At 43.0% G+C, this 3,174-nt stretch overlaps 1 pseudogene; it reads right to left on the bottom strand.

Annotated features, from left to right (window-relative positions):
* Positions 1–373: 373 nt before the first annotated feature.
* On the bottom strand, positions 374–2,641 carry LOC133869032 (uncharacterized; annotated as a pseudogene).
* Between the last annotated feature and the right edge of the window lie 533 nt (positions 2,642–3,174).

Below are 3,174 nucleotides of genomic sequence, written 5' to 3' on the forward strand. Positions count from 1 at the left end.
GTTACTAATAGTGCTGCAGGAAGGAGGAAAATGATGACTACCCTCAGTACTGTAAGTTTGATGGACTAAATGTTGAAGCCTTGAATGAAGAAGACTGTGTCGGTCCATGCATACAGCGTCTTGATAAACTGGAAAAATTATTTGAGGAACTTAGCAGCAAACCTGTTGGAAAAGGAGCGGATGATTACGGTTGGTGGAAGAGTTGAACATAATCCACTCTCTTACACTTTGTTTTATGAAGCTAAAATAGAGGAAGCTGAAAATTACAGTTAGATTTTTACATGCATGAAAATCTCTAAAAGTTCCAAAAGTTCAAAAAGTTCTCTTAACCAAAGGGCTTCGTGGGTATTGACGAGTATATGTACCAGTACTACTATACCTGTTGGGCACAGTGGAAGGCACCAATGAAAGAGACGGCGAGGGACTTCTCAAAGGAGTCGATGCAAATGTCAGTGAAGTTGGTAGGTTGCCAAGACACTGGCTGGAAAGCATTGTACACCAAAACCTCCACAAATCCAAGCAAGAGAACCCCTTCGTATGCCTCCCTCACACTCCTCGAGTCCGAGCAATCGATTTGTATCGCAAATACTTGTGCTTTCTCCTCCTTCGCTATTTCGTCCGCAAACCTCGACAATCTCCCTACAAAGCATAGATATTATACATGTACATATTTCCACTACCAATTCTAATGGAAAACCCAGAAACAAAACAAATAATAGAAAAGCCAGACCTAGGAAAATAAAATAAAAAACATATTGTTTGATAATTGTTCTTTGTATTAATATATATAAAATAAAATAAAAAATTGGACCCCATGCTAATCTTTAATTTCTTGTATCATTTTAATTATATTTAGGTAAGAGTAGAGAAGGGAATATCCACCTAAGTCGCGAGCGAGAATGGCTACGATGTAGCCTTCGTGAGCGAACTTGCGGGCGATGGAGCGGCCCAGCTTCGATCCCATGCCGACAAATGACGGCTATGCCTCGGGCGGAGGCTGAGCTCGTCATGTTGCTTATCTTGTTTAATTAGCTTAGTGAATAAAGAAGAGAGAGAGAGAGAGAGAGAGAGAGAGAGAGAGAGAGAGAGAGAGAGAGAGAGAGGAAAAACTAGTATATTTATATCGCAGTTGTTGGCTTCTCTTCGAGTTGATGATAACGACTACAATCTGCATGTGTGAGTGGAGAGTGGGTCCAGCTTGAGGAGTTGTGTTTACATGTGAAAAAATAATATGGACTTCTAAATTTAACAGTGTGTGTGAACAGTGTGCAACAAAATATTAAATGCGGAATTGAAAGGAGACAAATATTTTGTTGACGAAGTGGAAACTCAATTAAGAGAAAAACCACTCCGGGGCAGCCAAACCCAGGAATTCCACTATTCAGAAGACAAAGCTAGATACAAGATAGTAACACTTACATGTACTGATGCAGTGATCGTACCTTGATCTCTAACGTGTAACCCAACACGAACGCTTCCCAACCAGGTTCACCTACCTAAAGGGGTTTTCAATGGAATCCTTTACCTTAGGGCCAACCCCTAAGATAGACTTCACAGCTAATCAAATCACACACTTGGCAAGGCTTTAGAGGAAATATCACATCTCTAAGCTGTAGAGAATTCACCACCGAATTCTGTGTTGAAAGTATGCCTCAAGCCTCTTATTTATAAGCTTAGGAAACCCAAAATCGACTCAAAAACGGAGTCTGAAACACGCGCGTCCGGACGGGAGCCAGGGCCGTTCGGACAGGTCAAGTTTTTCTTGTCCGGAAAGTAATTCTGGAATTTTCTGAAGGGCCGTCCGGACGGGCAAGACGGTTGCACTTCGGCTGCATGAAATTACCATAATAAGGCTTGGAGCGTCCGGACCTTGAAGGCTAACGTCCGGACAGTTGAACTGGTGCATGTAATTTCCATATATGAAGCTTGATCGTCCGGACCATGAAGGCTGACGTCCGGACGGTTAAACTTGGTATGCACGTTCTTGCCTTATAGAGGACATCGTCCGGACGGGATCACACATCGTCCGGACGGTAGCAGATGTCTTCCCATAACTGTGTCTTGAGGTAGAAACCCTATTTCTTGTCAAACACTGAATGGCGTCCGGACGGTAAAACCACGTCGTCCGGACGGATGCACTGGAACACTGGGATTTTCTCGAACTCTTAAGAGCGTCCGGACGATTTGCCATTACGTTTGGACGGATGCAATCTTGAACTGTTCAAAGCTTCTAGACACTGATGGGCGTCCGGACGGAAAGATCTCGTCGTCCGGACGGATGTTGCTGACTGATGAGCGTCCGGACGGAATACCACGTTGTCCGGACGGCTGACAGGGAACCGAAATAAATCCTTGAAAACTTCACAGAATCTTCTCGAAGAACATAGCTGAAGAGTAGACTCTAGATAAAGTAGCATCTCTGTGAAAGCAGCAACATTACATAGAAGTGATTTTGTCCAATAGAATGCAGCCAACACAAAAACTAACAACATGCATGAAAGTGGGGCAAAACGGACAAATGGCATTAAAAAAGTCACGTGGAAGTCACGTGACTCCACTTCTGTGAGGATTTAACGCCAAAACCAGACAGAATGCCCTTTTGTGATTCATTTTGATAATTAAAACCCCGGATTCGACACATTTTCTAGTTTAGTACTCTTCCGTCAAAAAGCGTTATAGTTCGATACCCTTTTGTGAAGTTGTCCAAAATCTATGAACCGAGACAAGGCTCTTGGTCCTGATGGCTACCCCTTGGCTTTTTTCCAAGACTGTTGGGATGTGTTCAAAGCTGATATCATGGGGGTTTCACAGATTTTCATGCTCATAGCAAATTTGTGAAAAGCCTCAACGCCTCTATCATTGCATTAATCCCCAAATCCCCTGGGGCAATCGATCTTGCAAACTTTCGGCCTATCAGCCTAGTGAGTGGTATTTACAAGATCATTGCTAAAGTTCTTGCTAAAAGAATGAGCCGTATTTTGGAGAAGATTATTTCAGTGCCTCAGAACGCTTTTGTCAAAGGTAGACATATTTTGGATTTGGTCCTCATAGACAGTGAATGCTTGGATAGCCGTATCAAGTCTGGTATCACAGGGGTTCTTTGCAAACTGGATATGACGAAGGCTTTCGACCACGTCAATCGGAAGTTCTTATTGTTCATGCTGAAAAGATGCG

Source organism: Alnus glutinosa, chromosome 5 (assembly GCF_958979055.1).
Source record: "Alnus glutinosa chromosome 5, dhAlnGlut1.1, whole genome shotgun sequence".
Classification (NCBI taxonomy): Eukaryota; Viridiplantae; Streptophyta; class Magnoliopsida; order Fagales; family Betulaceae; genus Alnus; species Alnus glutinosa.